General features: G+C 40.3%; 2 long non-coding RNA genes across 2 annotated transcripts in view; both read right to left on the minus strand.

Moving 5' to 3' along the window:
• Window positions 1-22,379, minus strand: part of LOC126934844 (uncharacterized) — a 471,590-nt gene that overhangs the window by 89,254 nt on the left and 359,957 nt on the right. The gene's annotated exons all lie outside the window — the stretch shown is intronic.
• LOC126934838 (uncharacterized) overlaps window positions 15,152-22,379 on the minus strand; it is a 127,550-nt gene continuing 120,322 nt past the window's right edge. Inside the window, exon 3 of the long non-coding RNA XR_007719123.1 lies at window positions 15,152-20,851. This is a non-coding gene — a long non-coding RNA (uncharacterized LOC126934838). The remainder of the gene's footprint in view (window positions 20,852-22,379) is intronic.

Here is a 22,379-nt window from a genome sequence, read left to right on the forward strand (position 1 = left end):
ATGCCTGGGTTCTTTCCCTTAGCATGTTTTTAGGTTCAGCTATGTCACACCACGTGTCAGTATTCTATATCTTTTTCTTGTGGAATAGCATAAAATAAATGCATCCCATTTTGTTTCATCACTCGTCAGTTGATCAACGTTTGAGTTGTTTCCATTTCTTGGCTATTGTGAACAATGCTGCTATGAACATTCATGTACAAGTCTTTATGTAGATGTGTACTTTCATTTCAAAATATTGGGTAGATTCCTGAGAGGAGAATTGATAAGTCTTATGCTAAGTTTCCATTTAATTTTTAAGACACTGCTAAACTGTTTTCCAAAGTGGTTGTTTCATTTTACATTCCCACCAGCAACAGATGGAGGCAACCATTGATTTTTGAAATTGCTCTCCATAGTGGAATTGAAAGTCTTTAGCTTCGGTTACATTTGGTCTTTGAACTGCAACCTTGAAAGAAAACTGTGAAACACCCAAATCATACTATGTACTCTTAAAGAGAAAGAATGATGGGAAATTAATTGAAATAAATGAGGTTTAGATAACAGAAGGGATTTGTAACAAGCAAGTGTTCTCAGGGATAGTATTTTCAGCTTTCATTTGCTAGGAAATTAAATCAACCAATTAAATAAAATAACTCTCCATAAAGATCAGTTAGATTTGCCACCTAGATTGTTCATTTACCAAAATGCACTTTGAGAGTTATGTAACAGACACTGGTTTCATGTATTTCATTCTCCCTTCCTTTAGCTCCACATCTTGGAAAGAAGAAACATTTTATGAGCTTCATCCAGTTTTAGTATTTACTAGTAAAGCTGGATTGAGCCCACTTCCACATGAGAAGCTATAAATTGTTTTATTTTGTTTGAGATCTTCAGACAAAACTCCTGCATCACCAAGATGATGCAGCCAAATCCTAAGATGCAAATTTAGTTGAGGAAAAAATGTAGGCTCTCTATTTCACAGTTCATTAGTTCATTCATTTACTCTGGAAAACATTAATATGTTTCTTGAGATACCAAGACTCCTAAGTCATGGGTTGTGGCTTCAAAGGAGAAACAAGCATGTCAACGAATACTGCAGTAAAATATTATAAGTTCTATCATGAAAATAAATACAAATTGGGGAACAAAACCAGACACACACAAAAGAATAGGTTAGGAAATACAATATAATGTAATATAATATAATATATATGTATAAATATAATTTTGACATAAGATCATGCAAGAGGTAATTATTGAATGGCTACATTAAAGACAAGTAGATGTTTGCCAGAGAGTCAGCCATGGGGTGAAGGGGTGGTCATTCTAGTTAGATGCTCTAGCAAGAGCAAAGGCCTGGAGCTGTGGAACAGCAGGGAGTGTTTAGAGAAGTGCAAAATCCGGCAGCATGTCTGGAGTGCCCAAGGGACAAACTGAGTGGATGAGGCAGAAGAGAAAGGCTGGTGAGGGCCTTATTTGTCTTAGCAAAGAGAGTAAGTTATTTTACAGAAAATAGGGAGCTATTTTAGGCTAGATCTGACATAAGATTTGAATTTTGCTCAGTTTATTTTGAATGCAGTAAAGAGGATAACTCAGAGACCAATTAGGAGACTGTTACAGCAGCCAGGCTAGAGTCTGAACTAAGGCAGCAGCAGTAGAAGTAACGAGGAGGCGCAGGATATGAGCGATGTTAAGGCGTAGGATCTAGAGAAGTTATTTGGGGTGGATTACCATGATCTCAGGCTCATCATGAGAGGCAAACTTTCAGGTCCCATAGGCATGATTTATAGGTCTGGACTTTGGCCTAGGAATCTTCATTTTCATAAGCATTCCAGGTGATTCTAACGCATCTTGACTGAGGATGCTGACCTGAAGTTTGTAAGCTCACAATACAAAACCACTGAATCTCCAGCTACCACTGGAACCAGGGAAATCAGGAGACTTCGAGGAGTAAAGAGACTGCCAAATGTTAGGTGAACTTTGCCGCTGGTCTTTGCTAAATTAGCCCCTCACTCTGATTCAGATAACTTTGAAAAAGAAAATTGTAATTCAAAGGAAAACAAATTCAAATTAATCAACAAAGGCAACCAAATTTAATAGAAATCTCTCTGCCCATGTATAAGATTCCAAATAGGGTATCTCATACTCATCTAAAATGAATTTATATGTCACCACATAGATAAATAACATTTCTATGAACCAACTCAGTACAAAAATATTATTCTGCCTTAAGAGTATCTTCTCTCTCTTTCTCCCTCTCTCTCTCTTTCATCTCTCTGTCTGTCTACCTATGAGACAGAGCTCAGTATTGTCTCTTTTATACCACAAACTCCAAAAGGGTAGAAACTCTTTGCATCAAAAATCATGTTATTCTGGTGTGCATACAGAAAATAAGTGCAAAATAAATGCTTTGTGATGATGAATCTGCAAATATGTTGAAGCTTTATTTGCATATTGCCATAGATGCTGAATGTATAATTTGTGTATTATGCCAATTTAAGAGAGTGGGGACTGTGCTGTGTTTTGTTTTGCACGACATTTTTTAAATGCAAAAACACCAGAGCAATAAATTAAACATTTTAATTAAGTGTTGTGGCATACTGCTAGTAGAATTCACTGTTACATGGCTCTGATAACTGTGTGTCAAATAATGTCCTTATTACATATCTGCATTTACTACAAGCATGATAGAACATGGTTAGCCTATATCTGATCAACTTTTATTGTGTCCCTCAACCAGAACGATACATACTATCAAGTATAATCACCTACATTTAGTGCCTATTATTTCATGCCAGGTACTAAGTGCTTTACATGGAAGATTTCATTGAATGTTCACGCAGACCTTAAATAGTTGATGCTATTAGCTCCATTTTACAGATGAGAAAACTGAGGCTTCAGTTAAGTAAACATAGTCAAGGCCATGTGATAAGTAATTAAGGAGTAAGAATTTAACTTAGGTCGAGCAGAGTGGGCTCTTAAAATGAGCCCATTATTTCTTAAGTTTCCATTCTAGGTGAGCAATTAAATAAATGAATGTCATGTGACAGAAAATGAAGAACAAAATCAAGAGTATGGAAGATCCTACCCCACAATGGTTATCTATAGGAATCACTAACTGGAAAATCACCCTACGTCTCTTTTAGTGGTGTGATGGTCAATGTTTACCATGCCGCTCTCCAGGGAAGAAAAAGTCCTGATTCGTAGCATTTGCAGATTTCTGTGTTGCAAACACTCTCACCAACCTTCCATTACTAAAGGTGGAGTTAGGAAGAGATCACATACATAACTGGCTTGCACGAGCTGCTGAGAGCCAGCTCCAGGATACCATAGCGCCTGTTCCCTCCTAAAGATCAAATTTCTCATCGTCTCTGGACATACCCCAGAGACTTTGGACCGTGGAGAAGATACTTACCTTTTTCTGTGGGAGGAGCCAGTGCATAGAGGAAGCGTGGTGCTCAACTGTCTACATCAGAGTGCTGGAATGTACATGCCACCAGGCTATTTTTCATTAAAAAGTGATGACAGCTAAATATATTCCCTGACTCTGCAGCTAATAACTTCCTGACCTAGACCTCACTTGCTAGACCCACTCCTGAAACCAGACCGCACTAGTCCCTGTGGGGCTTCTATTATTGGCGAGCCATCTCAACAGATGCAGGTCTAACCAAATCCATGTCTAATATGAGCATGCAAATTGGGAGATGAAAGGGAAAATTTTATGTGCTGAATCACAATCTAGGGAGAGAGAGAAGTAGGGGCATAAGCAGCTGTCTGGAAGACAGGACACCAAAAGTCATTGGCCTGGAGGTCCTAAGCAGCACAGGGTTCATTCCATCCAGTCATCATTCATAGCTGTGCCCTCTGAATATTTATCTCTCACATTAAAAATATTTGCCTGGCTGCCCTGTTATGAAGGTCGTGTGTGTGTATCAAAGCATGGTTTTTGCGGTGAGACACATGAAGCATTTTATCTGCATTTTAATACCATTTAATCCTCACTATTATTATGCCCATTTTACAGCTAGGAGAACTGAGTCACAAGGACATAAGTGGAAGTTCTTGAATTAAAACCAAAATAAGCCTAATTCCAAGAGCCAAGCTCTTCGCCAATTTATTTTAAGTCTCATTTCCCTGCTGACCAACTCTCCCTTCCTCTTACTTCAACAACCACACTCATTTCTTCTTCTCCCCCATTTTTTTTTTTTTTTTTTTTCTGAGACAGGGTCTCACTCCCATTACCCAGGCTGGAGTGCAGTGGCATGATCATGGCTCACTGCAGCCTCGACTTCCCGGGCTCAGGTGATTGTCCCACCTCAGCCTCCCAAGTAGCTGGAACTACAGGTGCATGCCACCATGCCCGGCTTTTTTTTTTTTTCTTTTTAGTAGAGATGGGGATCTTGCCATATTGCCCAGGCTGGTCTCAAACTCCTGGGCTCAAGCAATCCATCTGCCTCAGCCTCCCACAATGCTGTGATTACAGGCAACAGCCACTGCACCAGGTCCATTTCTTTTAAGAGCTTGCCAAATGCTACTATCTTAACTTGGAACCTCTCCCCACCTCCATCCCTTAATCCTATCCAAGTTCTAGCCACGCTTTAAGGCTCTAGTAGGAAAGTCTCACCTTTCCTGTAATGTTTTCTCAGATGATTCTAACCCAGGTAGATATCCCACTCATATTACACATACTGCCTCTGTACAGTTGGCATTAATTTGGTGTTGCCTCAGTTGTACCCTGTTTCATAACTTGTTTGGCTTATTTTCTGACCTAACGCGCAAATTGTCAAGGGCAGAAACCACATGTAGAACTCATAATGCTAAGTTCTAAGTAGACGCTCAAAAATGTTTTAATTAATGAATAATACTGATACTGTAGGTCTATTGATGGACTGAAGCTCTGAGTATTCTAGAACTGGGAGGAAGTTTCAACATTTTTGAAGGCTTACTACACGCTAAGCCCTAAGTTAGGCATTTTATACAATGATTTTATTTAAACCTATATGGCTGATACTGTGACTTCCATTTTACAGACTTTTTAAAAGGTCCAGAGAGGTTAAGAAATTTGCTAAAACAGGGCTGGGTATGGTAGCTCACGCCTGTAATCCCAGCACTTTGGGAGGCCAAGGTGGGCAAATCACGAGGTCAAGAGTTTGAGACCAGCCTGGCCAACATGGTGAAACCCCGTCTCTACTGAAAATACAAAAAAATTAGCTGGGTGTGATGGTGCGCACCTGTAAACCCAGCTACTCAGAAGGCTGAGGCAGGAAAATCGCTTGAACCTGGGAGGTGGAGGTTGCAGTGAGCCAAGAACATGCCACTGCACTCCAGCCTTGGCGATAGTGCAAGACTCTGTCTCAAAAAAAAAAAAAAAAAAAAAAAAAGGAAATTTGCTGACACATTATTAGATTGTGGCAGAGCTATGACTGAAATGTAGACCAGTCTGACTCCAAAGCCCACGTGGATCATCACTGCGTCTGTGAACGAGTTCACCTACACAAAACCCCAGGGGACGGGGATCACAGCTAGCCCAGAAAGAAATGACAAAGGTGGTCGCTTGGTAACACATTCTAAGTTCCATTAACCCTAATATTCAAAAAGTTGTTCTTCGTGTCTGACTTAATTCTCTCCTGCTTCCATTTCATGCCATTTCCCTTTGTTTTGTAGTCAAGCAGATGGAAAACATCTGGCTACCATTTCCTAGGCACCACTCCTTCTTGATCTAAAATATTCCTACGGTAGCAGCTCAACTTTATTTTGTGTCATCTAAAATACAGCCACACACCTTTTAGAGTGTGGGTTGTCCTAACTGATAGGCTTTCCTACCCAGGCAGAATTATAGCTGTCAGCAGGGAAAATGAGTGAGAGCTACTGGCAGGATGAGCTAATCCATGGTCAGACGCTCTTGGATCAAAGATTCATGCTGAAACCAGCCATCAGAGCAAAGAAGCCAAGTTCATGGATGAAAACAAACGAGGCTGGGAAGCACAGTGCACCCCAGTTACCTGCCATTACCACTGGCCTCAAAATAGCCTTGGAGCCAGGATAGGGGGTGGGAGAATATAGAAACCAGGCAAGTAGGCCATGGCAGAGAGTAATTTGGGGAAACCAAGGATGGGCAGGCAGCCCCCATCCCCTGGCATCTGGGGAACAAGGGCAGCTGTACAGGAAACATAAAAACACAGTTGGAGACTAGAGGAGGGGAGCCTTTCAAATGAGAATGTTAAATGTTTGGAACCCAGTGGCTAAGAAAGACGTTGCCAAGTGTCACACTGAAAACAGGAAAGCTTTCCTGGGCCCTGGGTGTGGAGGCCACCGAACAATGAAAGGGGAAACCTGTAAGAAGAATAACAATGACACGGAAGCCTGCTCTAGCCTGGTGAAATCCCTTCTGCAGTTCTTACAGGAAGCAAAACAAACAACAGTCTGACCCGCGGGCTCGCCCCCGACGCCACACCCCCTCCCCAGTCCGCAAGTTGGGTCAGGAAGGGCAGTGGTGTGGCCAGCTCCATGAAAGGGATTCTAAGAACAAAGCCTGTGCCGTTTACCTGCAGATCAAAGTTTGCTGTTAATAACATGTGTGTTGCAGAGGGCAGAGAGAGGACCGTTGCCCCTGCATTCCATTAAAAAGGGATTATGGGCTGTCTGACCAGGTAAGCAGCGTGATCTGTGAACAGAAACTTGTCCTTTGGAGAACGTAATCAAAAGCCAGAAACAAAAGCCTTAGGAGACGTAATCAGCAACCGTTCACTGCAGCAGGGCGGTGGCGCCGTGTCTGTGTTTGTGCCTGTGTGCAAGGGCATGTGCGATATTTTCTGCTGTTGCTAAGACGGGTTCCCCCTTCACTGGCCTCTCGCCCAATCGAAAGGTAGCTGCTCCTCATTGGCTGCCTGGCTTTATCGAATGACCATGACGAGCTGGAGCGAAGCCCACCTCATTGGCTTATTCCTATGGCCATTGTCAGGGGAGAGCAAATCAAACACCTAATCAATATTTTGTGAAGTGGCACTAGACTCTTGGCTAAATTTGCATTAAATTTCTCCCTGTCTGTGCCTTTGCACTCAGATAAGCATCATATTAACTTCGGGGATAGAGAGAGAATGACAAGCAATCAAACACTGTCATCCTTCAGCCATTTTGGATGTATTTCTGAGTCTTGGCAAAAATCTTGGAGTACCGAGGGTGCAACAGAGAAATTGGTCATAAACAGATGCAAACCTCCTGAGCAGAGACATATTTAACTAGGCTAGATTAGTGGTGGCCCTTCTAGACAAAAACTAACTTCCTTCCTTCCTTCCTTCCTTCCTTCCTTCCTTCCTTCCTTCCTTCCTTCCTTCCTTCCTTCCTTCCCTCCTTCCTATATTCATTCAGCAATTATTTATTGCACACCTATTCTGAGTCAGGTTCTTCGATGGCCCCGGATATATCACTGTGCCAGGCAAGAAATGTTTCCCTGCTAGGTCTTTCAGGGTGCTAAAGGGCCGGGGTTCACCACATTGTAAATTACCTGGCTCTTAAAGAAAAGAGAGGGGGGCTCTGATCATCATCCATGGAACGGGATGGAACCGAAGTCCCACAGATGAAAGCCTCCTGAGTAGACACAGATTCTGAATGAAAAACTGGCCTAGTAACTGGAGTTTGCCTAGAATTCTACATGAATCTCAGTTAAAACGTGGATAGGTAGTGATCCTGAGGAAGAGAAAAAAAAAAAAAAAAATGGATGTGAATACATTTCCCATCTTTCACAGAGAAAACCAGGAAAGAAATTCCACATGCCCTCCACCTCCCACCACTAAGCAGCTAAGCTGTACCTGCACCTCTGCCCTCTGTGCTCCTTCCTGTTGGAACAAACAACGAGGCGTGTTTCTATCAAAATCAACCCTTTGGCTTTTGTACAAGTCCCATCCCCATTCGCCCACTCAAGCATCTCCTGTCATTCTCACCTTGTTCTCTTACATCATCAAATGTTCAAACTTCCCCTCTCTTCTGGTCATTCTCATCATCATTTAAAAATGCTGCAATATCCCTCATCTTTAAAAATAAAGATAATAAAGAAAAAAACATAACTCTGTATAGATCTAAGGCTGATGTTCAGCTGGCGCCCATGAGCACTGTTATGGTGATTGCTCAAATACTGAAAGACTTGTGGATGGGTTGGTGAGCACTGCTATCCTGAGCCTCCCAAGTATCTGCCTCTGACCTTTTCCAACCTAGCCTCTTCCCTGGGACCTCCTGTACAGCCTATAATCCAGAAACCAAAAGGTTAATGCCAGGACCAGCAAAGCCCTCCAAGACCCTGCTCCAGACCTATAGCAGCATCCCTTCTGACTCCTCAGAGCCCATGCCATAGTTATTCTAATATCTTGTTAGACACCACATTTTCTTCGAGTCATTCCCTTTTCCCCTTGCCACTACTTTCCTCTCCTTTAGAGTAAAACCCCTGAAAGCGTTGTCTATCCTATCTCCATTTATCTTTTTTTCTTTTTTGAACCCATTTCAACCAGATTATCATTCCAATCTCTCTCCAGCATCACTTTTCTCAGGGTTATCAAGGAAATCTCCACTTTGCCAAATCCAAAGATCAGGCCTCAGTCCTCATCTTTTTTTTTTTTTTTTTTTTTTTTTTTGGCTTACTAGTATCATTTGACACAGCTGACCAATTCCTTTTTCTTAAAACATCTATGTTTTGTTACTTTCTTTCCTTGTCTCTGAGATGCCACTTTCTCCTGGCGCTCCTTCTTCCCATCGGTCTGCCTTTTGCTCTCCTTTTCTGGTTCCGTCTCACCATCCTGGCCCCTAAGGCTGAAGCACTCTAGGGCTCAGTCTCTGGAATTTCATCTGTCTTTCCCTCTGCATTCACTCTTTGGGTAATCTCTTCTAGTCCCTTGACACTGAATACCATCTATACGCCAATGATTGTCAAATTTCTATTTCCTGCACCAACATTTCTACACTCATACATCCAATTGTTACTCTGCACCTTCACTTAAATATATAATATACATCTCAAATTTAAATTGTGTAGAACTGCGCCCTTGCTATTCCCCTCAAAATTTCTTCTTTTTGCCCCTGGTCTTCATCTTAGACAGTGACAACATCATTTTTCCTATTGCTGAGGCCAAAATCCTTGGAGTCAGCCTTGACTCCTCTCTTTTCTCTCACACCAAACTATAATCTACCAGCAAATTCCGAAGCTCTACCCTCAAATCAGACCCAGAATCTAAACGATTTATCACCACCTCCCACCACAGCCATTAAGTCCAAACCATTATCATGTGTCTGCTTTATTAGTGCAAAGATGATCCAAAGGTTTCCCTGCTGTCAGCCCGGCCCCTTTTACAATCTTTTCTCCGCACATTGGCTGAATAAGTCTCTTCAAGTAAATTTAGTTCATTACACTCCTTTGCTCAAAGTTTTCAAGTGGGTTTCATCTCTTCTAGAATAAAATTCAAAGTCTATACACTACACTTAGACACTAACTGGAGCCCACACTGTATTAGCTGGGTTCCGGCTTTGCTCCACAGTGTGGCCGTCTTCCAGATATGTTATTCATCACAAGGAAGACTGGGCAACAATATGAATGTTTTATTATGCAAATCTAAAACTAAACAAAACAAACAAAAACAAAATATTAGTGACCAAGTTAAATCTTAATGATGGTCCCTTATGAACTTCAACTTTTTATTTAAGGGCACTATATTTCCTTAATATGCATTAAAATGATTTCATTTTGTCTCCACTCATAGCATAAGCTGAAATTAAATTATGTCTAATTGTCAGTGTACATAGTGGGCATTCAAAATATGTATTGAATCAACAAATGCTTAGAAAAGGACTTTTTTTTTTTTTTTTTTTTTTTTTTTTTTTAGACAGGTTCTTACTCTATCATCAAAGCTAGATTGCAGTGGAGCAATCATGGCTCACTGCAGCCTTGACTTCCTGGGCTCAAGCGATCCTCCCACCTCAGCCTCCAGAGTAGCTGAGACTACAAGCATGAAGCATCACACCTGGTTAACTTTTGTATTTTTGTAGAGATGGGGATTTGCCATGTTGCCCAGGTTGGTCTTGAATTCCTGGGCTCAAACCATCTGCCCATCTCAGCCTCCCAAAATGCTGGTATCGCAGGTGTGAGCCACTGGACTTCTTATTAATTACCTATGATGATGATAATGATAACCATAAATTGAATATTCCTAGGTAAGGTATGGCATTTTGTGTATTTAAATTACATATGTTTCCAACAACTTTATCTCCATTCTAAAGGTGAAGCCACAGTTTTGTGCCTCAGAAAATTTGATGCCTTAATCAAAGTATAGTACTTGCTATGGTAAGTAACAGAGTTTGAGATTTAAACAATGGTCTGTGTGGCTTCAATGTTTGTGCTTTTGCAATAGCCATATCATGGTGAGTCATTTTTGACTGTTATACTTTTCTCTTTATTATGCTATCATCACCATTATCTCAACGAACTCTAAGGATCACTGACAAGTGAGAAGCTGATACTGCTGTCCTTGGTCTGTGAATGGGGATGATCAAGTAAGAAGAAAAGCTCAGTCCTCTGTTCCCCTCTCCCAGTATGTTTCCACTAGTGTCTCATGCTACTTTACCCATATTTTTCTTAGCTAAGTGAGTGCATTGGACCTATTTACCCTACGAGTTCCAGAACAGATTTCCTAGAATCTATCAGTTTGCAGGTCACCTTTTTCATACACCATGCTTTACAATGCCAATTCCCCATCTGCCAGAACATAAGCCGACTTTCTGAAGATGCTCTCAAGCCCATGGGGAGCTGAACTCAATTTACTAATTTTCTGATATCAAATTCCAATCAGGTGTTTGCTTTTAATATGAATAAGAAACTAAACAAATTCAAAACTGTGCACATGCACTTGTATATTCTGACATGATCCAATAAAGAACAACCTCCTATGTGGTGGAGAATCTCCTAGATTTCGTAGCATTTTTGGAGAATTTAGTTTCTATGAACTAATCATGATTTACCCCTATTTGCACCAAATATGCCCCTTTTGTCAGTAGCCTCTGTGTTGAATGATTTTTCTGTCCTTGGTCCAGGGAAGAGCCAAGGAGGGGAGAATCCTATAGAGGAATCAGAACAATGGAGTGACATTGTGTAGCCTCTGCCACAAGAAGGCTGATCTTCTAGGTCACATAAATATGAAGCCCCAGCTGGCCAAGTGAATCAGTATACAAGCATAGCTAGTAGGAGATGCATGGCTTCATTTCACTTCTCTAAAGAAAACAGAAATTCATACAAAGCTCTGCCATGGGGTCAACTTCATGGGTTGAATAAATGAATGAATGGTCATTCAGTCATTCAACGGGTACACCTGCTGTTTTCAAGTCACTGCTCTCAGTGTTAGGAAGAGAAATCCTTTTAAAGTTCTTCATTGTATCTACAAGTTATATATAAAGAGGCACTTTGATTGAATGTTGCTGCTAGATACTTCAGCACTTGGATACCTGCACATTCTGCTGCAGAAAACTCACCCTGGGACAATCAGGGTTAGAGAAGCAATGGTATAGTAACACATCCTTTTAGTATGTTCTGCAGAAATAAGTTTAACACATATAAAACACAGCCACGACTAATGAAGAAAGTAAACCTCTTTTAAATGAATCGCTAATATTATAGTCTACTTAGAATAAATATTTTCAGACAAAGACAAGCCCAATGGTTGCACAAGCTAAGCAACCCCAGCGTATGGTCCAGGAATTTAAGTAAGTGCATTTTTTTAAAGGTTTGTTAATTCTGGATTGGTTTACTAAAATTAATCTTGGAGATGATTTTTCCTTTAAGATGAATTTCCTTTAAGATGAGTTATACCATTGAGATATGATAGTCAGATGCTGTTACATTCATAGTTAACAAGCTTTCTTCTAAGTATTTTTCATGAGTGTGATCTGTGATCATAAGATTCCTGAGGGCAGCATTACAGTTACCCTTTCAAAGAGGAGTAGCTTCTTATCCTCCAATGTTTTATCAGTGCTGAGTATAGAAAGGACTCTTGTACAAAGTTCAAAACAGAAATAGATGGTCTCACTAATAGGAATACCTCCTGGACTAGAAAAAGGTAACCATGACACCAGAGACCAAGGGCATCTATAATACATTGGGGACCTACCAACTCACATGATTCAGAGGGAAAAGGAACTGGGCAGGTCTGGCTTGCTTCTCTTGGTACCTCCATGAAATCTGCAGAGCTCTGCAGAGAACAGTTTGAAGACCACAGATATAGCCTACCTTCTCATTTCTCAAAAAGAGAAACTGAGACCAAGAAAGGCAAAATGGCTTCTCCAAAATATATAACCAACTGTTATTGAGCTGAAATTAGTTTCCTATTTCCCAAGACAGTAGTTTTCCTCATCCCAGACTCATCTCAATTTCAGAGTTTACTGCAGCTTCCCTCCAGCAACCTTTCCTCTCTATTTCAGGCAACCAGAGCAGGCCAGGTTGGGACTAAGCCACTCAAAGCCATTTGTCAGTGCCAGTCTCCCACTGGGCAATGCTAACCCCAGCATCTGGTCCTGGTTCCTAGCACTTATGCTGCCGTGATTAAAGAGCTGACATATGTAAACAAACCATAACTTAAGCACAACATGGTCAGTGAGTAGAGCCCAAATGTGGATGAGTGCTGACTCATAAGTTAAGAAGGAGTCAGTTTACACATTTCTAGTCTTGTTTTTCTCTGGTGACAGGTATATAAATATTGCAATTGCCACAGACAGCTTTTTTTGTGCTTTATATTTATTTTTATTTTCATTTTATTATTATTTTTTCTTTCCAATGTTTAGGTTCAGGGGTACATATGCAGGTTTGTTACATGGGTTAATTGTGTATTGTGGGGGTTTAGTGTACAGGTTGTTTCATCATAAATATATATATATATATATTTGTATCATAAATATATATATATTTATTTGTATCATAAATATATATATATATCTATTTTATACATATATATCCTGTAAGTCTGTACCTCTAGAGAACCCTAATATAATGTGATATCCCACATAAACAGAATTAAAAACAAAAATCACATGATCATCTCAATAGATACAGAAAAAGCATTTGATAAAATCCAGCATCCCTTTATGGTTAAAATTCTCGCCAAACTCTCTGGTGCCAAGCCTAGAACCCAATAGATAGTTTTTTGATCCTCACCATCCTCCCACCCTCCACGCTCAAGTAGGCTCCATGTCTATTGTTCCCTTTTGTGTATCCATGTGTATTTAAAGTTTAGCTCTCTCTTACAAGTGAGAATATGTGGTATTTGGTTTTCTGTTCTAGCATGAGTTTGCTTAGGATAATGGCCTACAGCTCCTTCCATGTTGCTGCAAAGGACATGATTTCGTTCTTTTTTTTTTATGGCTGCATACTATTCCATGGTACATATGTATCACATTTTCTTTATCCAGTCCACTGTTACTGGACATCTAGGTTAATTCTATTTAACCTTTGCTATTGTGAATAGTGCTACAATGAGCACACATGTGCACATGGCTTTATGGTAGAACAATTTATATTCCTGTGAGAATATACATAATAATGGGATTGCTGGGTTGAATAAAGTTCTGTTTTAAGTTCTTTGAGAAATCTCCAAATTGCTTTCCGCAGATAGCTTTTTGTAATTCTTACCCTCAAATATTTCTCAACCCCATAGCAAGTTTAACACAATGTATTCTAGCCCATTTTGACTGAGTAGGACTTTTTGAGGGACAGTAGGTTGGAGTTACTTTCCGAATTGAATCAGGGTTTGATTACTCAGTGGGATATGCCAGGCCCAGCATGGTGAGAAAACTCTTTGTGGCTCTTTTCAGGTCACCAAAATAATCTTATTTGCTGCAAATGTATATAATTTTACTGGCCCTCTTCTTGGGATAGACACCATTTTGAGTGGCCACACTCAGACAATATATGAAACAAGATCTGAAAGATCTGCAGCAGCAGCAGCATAATCTGAGAGATGTGCTGTTTTCCTCTGTTGCTGAAATCTGGTTGCAGTTATGTTGTTTGACTAACATGTTGTATTTCCCACTTTGTGAAACAAGCTAGAGCCTCGCCATTCAAATTGTGGTCAAGTACATTAGCATCACCTGGGAATTGGTTAGAATGGTAGACTCCCAAGCTTCATAGAATCAGACTCACTCAATCAGAATCTGCGTTTTAACAAGATGCCCAGTTGATCTGTAAGCACATTAAATTTGAGAAGCACTGATCTAGAGATAAAGACCATGATCCTCTGGCTTCACCATTAGCTCCATCTATAGAATTTCAGTTAGTGGACCATGTTGGCTTTGGACAGTTAAATAGAGAAGGAAAACAAATCCAAAGCTTCCTTAAAGTGAATTATCTTTTTGCCCCAGCAGGTTTATCACTTTCATCTTTTCCTTTAAGAGCTGTTGGAGAATGATAATGTTTGACGTTGTACCGCCACTCAAATCTCACCTTGAACTGTAATCCCATAATCCCCATGTGTCATGTGAGGGACCCAGTGGGAGGTAATTGAATCATGGAGGTCTTTTCCACCCATGCTGTTCTCATGATAGTGAGTGAGTTCTCGCGAGATCTGATTGTTTTATAAGGGGCTTCCCCCTTCACTCAGCACTCATTCTCTCTCCTGCTGCCCTATGAAGAGGTGCCTTGTGCTATGATTGTAAGTTTCCTGAGGCCTCCCCAGCCACGTGGAACTGTGAATCAATTAAACCTCTTTTCCTTATAAATTACTTAGTCACGGGCAATTCTTTATAGCAGCATGAAAATGAACTAATATAGAGAAAAATCTTTATTGAATCACCAATGAGGACTTGAAGGAGGTTATACATCGTGGATTGTTATAGCTGCTAGTATATATGTTGGCTTTAAATTAAGAGTCTCTTTGGCTGGGCACAGTGACTCATGCCTGGAATCCCAGCACTTTGGGAGGCTGAGGCAGATCGATCACATGAGGTCAAGAGTTCTAGACCAGCCTGGCCAACATCTACTAAAAATACAAAAATTAGCCAGGTGTAGTGGTGCATGCCTGTAGTCCCAGCTACTCAGGAGGTTTGAGGCACAAGAATCACTTGAACCCAGGAGGTGGAGGTTGCAGTAAGCTGAGATGGCACCACTGCACTCTAGCCTGGGTGACAGAGTGAGACTCTGTTTCGAAAAAAAAAAAAGAGTCTCCTTCATTTCTGGACCTTCAGTTGGCCGCCAAGGCCTTTTGATTTTGCCTCCTAAATTATTTTCTAAACTGAGTTCTCCCTTTTGTTCCCACTGCCGTACTTTAGGTCACATCCTTATCACCTATAAAGTGGATATTAAAACAGTCTTTCAACTGCATGACAGGCCTCCCTATGTCATGTTTTCCTCTCATCTAGTGCGTCCTCCAATCTGTTGTCAGAATATTCTCAAAGGCAGATTTGATCATATTAAAGTCCTCCAATGGTATCTGATAAAGTCAACACCTACAAGTATGTTATGCAAAGTCTTTGGTCATGTTTTTTTCTAACTGCCCAATCCCATTTCTTTTACTTTCCTACTTTTATTCCAAACTCCCAACATACACTCCATGCCTTCCCCTTTGCCCAGGCAGCCTCTCTGCTGGGAATTCTCCTTTTTCTCTGTCTTCCAGATAAACCTCTTCTTCTAAGATCACATCATGCTTTTTATGTGAAGCTCTTCTTGACCATGACTCTCTACCATTAAGGTAGAGTTGACCATCCTCAGAGCCTGATTGCACATCATACTTGCTCTATAAGCAGTGCTTTCACTGAACTGAAGTGTTGGGAAATGTGTCTATTGTTGCACTAGTTTAGAAGAACTTAGGGCCAGGAACCATGTCATACCTTTTTTTTTTTTTTTTTTTTTTTTTTTTTTGTATCTTGAGTATCAAGTACCATTGCTAACATATAGTAGACTCTCAATAAATATTGATAAATTAAATAACTAAATGAATATAGTCATTGTGCAAAATACCTATCCCATTGCCCCTGGGAACTGTGAAAACTATGCAGCCACCACACATCTAGGAACTATTTTCAAAGGATTAATCTTTGAACTTCTCCAATAATGGATATTAAGGAATTGGATTGACATTAACAGTAAAAATTGCCTACATGAGCTCTGCCACTACCACAAAGGAAAACAATTCTATCTCAAATCCTGTATCAAACACCAGATCACCTGTGACATCTAGTGAAGAGCAGGATTATAGCCTAAGGCACAACCATGTTGTGCCCTACCTTCCAGGGACTTGGACAGTTAACGTGAACACCAGCCACTCTGCCAGATGGTCCTAGAACTCTTTGTCTTGGGGCCTGATGTTGTCAAGAGGGGAAAAAGACAAGAGGCCAGATCAGGTGGAGAAAACAGATCTAAAAATTGGATCTTGGCCTCTCCTCCTCCATATCCCCACAGTGAGGTTCACTGAATCCTCTGATTCAAGCTCAGTTCAGAGGGTCTCCACAAATGACTGGGGCCTTGATCAGGAAAGAATTCAAGAGCCCCAGCCCAGCATTCTTTCTCAGAGGTCAAGCTACACTTGCAACCTACCTCCCACCTCGTATTCCCCTTCCCTGTTCTTGAGGCCCAGAACTCACCTTACACTCCAGTTTCTGTTGATGAAAGCAATAATAATAATAATAATAATAATAATGTGATTTCACATTAATGCAACCTTACTATGTGCCAGGTACCATTCTGGGTGCTGTACATGTATTTACAAGTTTAATCACCACAACATATTGCCTTACTAGGTACCGAATTATCCACATTTTACAGAGGAGGAAGACAAAGGCACACAAAAGCTTTGTAAGTTGTCTACTTTTTGGTTTCTCATCATTATGTTGTGCCTAATTACTGCAGACTCCATGATGCTGACTGCTGTGGATTGTCTTACTCTTTAGATATTATGCCCTGAACACTTGTGGCTAGACCTGCACACCCATGTCCCCTTCCCCCTTTCCCTTTCCACCTCCTGTCCCCTGCTACCAGCTATTACAGATCTACCTGCTCATGCCAACCCTGTCCTGAACAGGAAAGGAAAAGATAGACCAAAGCTCATTTATTCTCTACCCTATTAACATAAGTGCTTAATTGATGCTGATAGAAGAATTAAACGCAGGGTATGTAATATGAGTAAAAGGCCTAGTGGTGACAGACATCCACGGTCTATAATATCTGAATTAAAGTAGAGGAAAGACAAGGCACTATTTGAAAGACTGTGTCATTTTGTAGTATTCTCTTAGACATGCAGACTCTGTAAACTCTCCTTATAATAAAACACAGGGTGTCCGTTAACAAACTGAAGTATCTACGCAGAACAAGAAACAAACCATCACTGCTCCATTACCTGGGAGAGAGAATCCAAGGAAACACCAGACTCAGGATTTTATTTGCCCCTAAAGAGCCTTTTCAATGAACTTCACACTCACTTACTCTCACATTTGCATAGTTCAGATAATAACAGCTCTCTATTTCATTCTCAGTGCTGAGGTCAATGTCAGAAAAAGCTGTTTTAGCAACGATTCCCCTTTGCAGTCAGTTCTGGGATCAGGTAGAACAGACAACTTGGAGAAGTGGGAATTGAAACCATGTACTGTGCTGTGCTTGGCGTTCTAAAGCAGATTGCACTTCCAGACACACATATGGTAATTTTAAGAAAGGAGTGCACAGCAGTGTCCTCTGGAGAACTTTGAGAAACATAGATTAGATTCCATTATCCTACTCCATCCCTGTAAATCAGAATTTCCCAAGTGTGACCTGGGTATCCATATATATATTTATATATGGATATATATAGCTCTCTCTATATATAGCTAGAATACATCTCACTGACCAAGAGATACTGCACATTGTTGTGAATGTAAATAAATTCTTCCAGAATGATAATATAAGGTGAAGTATGAAAGAATTATCATCTCGGAAGAGCAAGAACATTAATAGTGTATATATTCTGCTCTAATAATATCAGGAAATGTAAATGAGGTGCTAATAAACTAAACCAAAAGAATTAGGAACAAGGGAGTGTCCTTAAATACCAAAGAATTCTGATCATGTTGAAATGGGTTCTTCAAAATCTCATAAATGATCACTGCCCCTCAGAGATACTTAATTTGAAAACAGAGGGGAGAAGTGAATGTTTAGCTGACCCCTACCTTAGAGAAACATGTATTAAAAATTCCTAACTAATAAGAGATTAGGTAGAAATTAGGAGAATGAAGATGGGTTTGAGAGAAGATTCCTGGCGGGATTTTTCGTTGTAGTTCATTGACTATCTGGTACATTGAAATGGTAATGTATAACTTACAAATATTTGATAAACATAATTTGAAGAAGAACATGTTCCACTATCTACTCTATAAAAATAAGCTGATCTCTGGACAAGAAGTTTCCAAGCCCATGAAGGTGAATTTTCAGAAGTCACAACATTGGTCAGAGTTTCCTCCCATTTCCTGTCAACTTCTGTCCCAGTGTTGGTGACAGGGGTTGCCTGAATCGAAGACATCGTCCGAGACAAAGCTCTTATGTGATGGAATGTGCAGGTCTTACACAAGCAAGACCCACATGGAACTGCAGGAGCTTTGGGTCCTTTTTAACCAAGACAGGTCATTAAAAGAAATGAAAAGATGTCTTCTGGAGGCTTAATTAAGAAAGTTAATTCTAGGCCCCATCATAGGCCCATTAACCTTTCTCTGTTCCTAAAATATCTTATGTAATGTCAAAAAGAAGCAAGGATGGGAAAAGGAGCAATGTAATTAAACCTACTTAACCTTAAAATGGAAATGTGTCAAGGGATAGAAGCAATTGGTATGAAGCTCCTAACCTGTATTTATGACCCCAAAACCCAGAACCCATAAGCCTCATTTTGCTATGCTCTTCTCACATTGTCTTTGCTATGGTGTTGGACAATTTGGCCTGCTAATTTACTTAGCATGTCTGACCTGAACCATGAGAAGTCAGTTCTGAAAATGCTGGAACGGCAGTGCTGTCCTGGTACAGGAAACAAATAAATTGCTGGTTTCTATAAAGATTTCTTGTTATATAGAATATGTCTCAAGATTTTCCAAGTGATGATTTTCCCTGACTCAGGAACACCTGAGCACTGACTTCCTTCTCCCCTGTCCTGTGAGAATGCGGCCTGGCTGGGGTTGAGTTTGGTTAAGATCCAGGAGAACCTGATGGATGTATTATCTTCAGTAAAAGTGCATTGTTGTTAATGTAGATAAATTCTTCCAGAATGATAATATAAAGTTGGGTATGAAAGGGAGGGGCATAGCAAAAATTTAGCTGCCTTGTCAACTCCAGCAGAACCTTGTAAAGGGAGTGTGACCAGCAGGTTCCTACCCTAGTAGCGAAGAACTATCGCAGGGCCAGGGAACCATCTGGTTGCAATTGTGTCTGTTCTGCTTAGTCACCTCATTTCCTCCAAGTTCTGTGTCCCAGCCTATATCAGTTAGAAAGAGAGCACTTTCCACCAATCTAAAACTGATCAGAAATACTGCAAGTTCGCAAAATTAACATAAGCAATCAAGTCTCTATTAAACATAAGTAAACTATGCACACTCCAGATAATTCATGATGGCTCTGTGTTCCCCAGGAGCCTCTCAGTGCAACCTTTTACATTGAGGTTGACATAAAATGCAGGACATCTTTATTTTTATTTGAAAAATCTGGCAACCCTATTTGATATCCAATGGATAATCATCACCCATCACCATCAGACAGAGAGAACTTGGAGCCAGTCCTACCATCTCATTTTACATACAAGGAAATAGAGACCTGGAGCTTTCTTTTTGATAGGGGTGGAAGGTCTGCTTGTACTTAAGTCTCACAGCTAGTGAGGGGCAGCATATGGACCAGAAGTCGGCTTGATTTCTACCCATTTTGTTTCCACTGCCTATGCTGCTGCTTCAGTAAATGCACAATTTTTCAACTTGTTGTCATATTAACTAGGCTTTCCAAAATCTTTCTGAAAACCTGACATTTGTTGAGCATAACCCTGTTCAGGCCTCTATGCTAAATGTTGTGCACAGACAAAAAGAAGTAACATGATCTCCCTGACCTTTAGCGCTTTTATAGTTTTAATCAGTTTAAATGCTAAAGAAAATAAAAATTAAGAAAAGTTTTAACACTGGAAAAGGGCCAAAGAATAATTTTTTCACGTCCAAATATAAAGATATGCTTTTTAATGAACTATTTAAAATTAATTAGGCCATTGTTTTCTTCCATCAGTGTTAATAATCCATGCTGGCATTCCAGGCAAAGAGTGAAAAACACAGTGAGGCTTTAGCCAATTGTTAGATCATTCAGTTCTACAGAATCCGTTGTGGAAGTTTATTCCACTTTCCATTTAAATCCAGCTGGAACATCCCTCATACCTTCAGTCACTATCCATCCAGAACTTTCCTTATATACTTTTTCCAGTAGAAGACATGATATGAAAATCTGACATATACATAAGTCTTTCACTGACTCATGAAGAGCTGAACAGTAAAACAGCATTGGCTATATTCAAGGTATATGCAATGGAGGGCAACCTTCATCTTTTCATTCATTTTTGGGCTGGGCCTGGTGGCTCATGCTTCTAATCCCAGCACTTTGAGAGGCCAAAGCGGGAGGATTGCTTGAGGCCAGGAGTTCCAAAGATTAGGAACTCCTGGTTACCACTAGGTTAGATACCAACCTAGTCAACATAGCGAGACTCTGTCTCTACAAAAATTGGAAACAAAAAAAATTAGGACATGGTGGTGCATACCTGTAGTTTCAATTACTTGAGAGGCTAAAGTGGGAAGATCACTTGAGCCCAGGAGTTCGAGTCTTCAGTGAGCTATGACCAGGACAGGGCACTCTATCCTTGGCAATGGAGAGATCCTGTTTCAAAAAAGAAAGATAAACTTGTTCCTCTCTAGCCATCCCATGCTGCATGAACTCTATATGTGCTTGTGCCTTTCTTATTTAAAACAGTATTTTCTTCAGATCTTTCTCAGGAATAATTGATTTTATACCTGTTTATAAAATATGGTCTTGGACTTTGTAATAATAGGCATCACATACTAATATAAATGAATCCAGTCTAGCTAGGACTTTTACAATGATAATATTAATCCACTTGGAAATTCAACTTTTATTTATGCCTTTAAATAAAAGATTTATATTTTCAGATGATCAGACTGAATGGTGTCCCCCCAACTCCAGCAATTTATACGTTGAAGTCCTACCCGCAATGTGATTACCTTTGGAGGCAGGGCCTTTTTAAAAGGCAATGAAGCTTAAATGAAGTCATAATGATATGGTCCTAATCTGATAAAACTGCGTCCTTATAAGAAGGGAAATGACAACAAGGATGTGTGGATAGAAGGACAAGCACGTGCGGACACAGTAAGACAATGGTCACCTGCAAGCCAAGGAGAGAGGTCGTGTAGGAATCCAACCCTACCAGCACCTTGGTCATGGACTTCCAGCCCCCAGAACTGTGAAAAACTTAATTTCTGTTGTTTATGCCATCCATCTGTGGTACTCTGTTATGGCAACTCTAGCAGGCTAATATAATGAGAGTAACTTTTATAAGCATTAGCCAAATAATGATTAGAGTGCCACATGAACGAAAGCAAGAATTCTATCTTGTTCACTGCAATATTCACAACATGTAAGACAGTGCCTAGCACATAATTGGTACTGAGTAAATAGCTAGCAAAAGATTAATGAATGAATTATCCCCCATAAGCTGTATTATCCATACAATGTAACCACAGTGTGAGATTGGGAAAACTGGGCCTTTGGCCTCTGACACACTGGTTTTTTATCCTTAGTCCCTTTAGTCCCTGGGACCTTGTGGACATTTCCTTATCTTTCTGGGCCTTGGTTTCTCATCTATAAATTGGCAATGGTAATGTTTTCATCATTAGTTATTGCAACGATTAATTGGGGTAATGTGCCTGCACATATAAAGTGATAGCTGCTATGGTGTTGATGCAAATGGTGGCAAGCTTCCTCTTTTCATTCATTTATTCATTCACCAACTATCTATTGAACCCCTTCTATGCCCCTGGCATTGTTCCTGACATTGAGGATAAAAAATAGGTAAGAAGACAGTCTCTCAGCTCATGTGCACCTTACATTCAAGAAGGTGGAGTCAAAAATAACAAGAAACAATAAAACAATTTCAGAAGATGATAATTGTCACAAAGAAAATAAAGCAGAGTAATGGGATAATGGCCGTGGGTGACAGCGTCTGTGTAAGGGAGCAGAGGCAAGAAGTCTCTTGGAGAAGACGACAGGTGAGGCTGAGTCTCACATGAGAAGTCAGTCAGCCTAGAAGGTGTCTGGGGAAGAGCATTCTAGAGAGTACAGCTGGTGCAGAAGTCCTAAGCAGGGAATGACTTTAACATATTCAGGGAGC

This window comes from Macaca thibetana, chromosome 14, assembly GCF_024542745.1.
Source record: "Macaca thibetana thibetana isolate TM-01 chromosome 14, ASM2454274v1, whole genome shotgun sequence".
Classification (NCBI taxonomy): Eukaryota; Metazoa; Chordata; class Mammalia; order Primates; family Cercopithecidae; genus Macaca; species Macaca thibetana.